This window comes from Penaeus monodon, chromosome 34 (genome assembly GCF_015228065.2).
Source record: "Penaeus monodon isolate SGIC_2016 chromosome 34, NSTDA_Pmon_1, whole genome shotgun sequence".
Lineage (NCBI taxonomy): Eukaryota > Metazoa > Arthropoda > Malacostraca > Decapoda > Penaeidae > Penaeus > Penaeus monodon.
Window position 1 is genome coordinate 5,688,054 of NC_051419.1, and position 389 is coordinate 5,688,442.

Genomic DNA, 389 nt, shown 5'->3' on the forward strand with positions numbered 1-389 from the left:
CTCTACGGTAACTAATCTCTAGTGTTGTTATGCGCATTCAAAGTCAAAAATAAAATAGAAAATACGATGAAAATTCCAGGAAAAGTAATACCTATCTAACTTTTTCCCGTCATAATATTTTGTTTTCCTGTCTAAGCTAGAAAACAAATAAAGTCGACAAAGATTGCCATGAGACTCTTTATGATAAACAACCACCTTAAGTTTTTAATAAGGAAAATATTTTCAACGGAAAAGAGAAAAAAAATGTAAATATTTTCGTATGACGCTTTGCCATTCCGTTTAATAAACTTAGTGTGAGGGAAAATAAAACAGAATACTTCGAAATTTACATTGAAAGCTAATTTCGAATGCAAACATCCTCCAACGGAGACAAATCTGCAAAATATAGT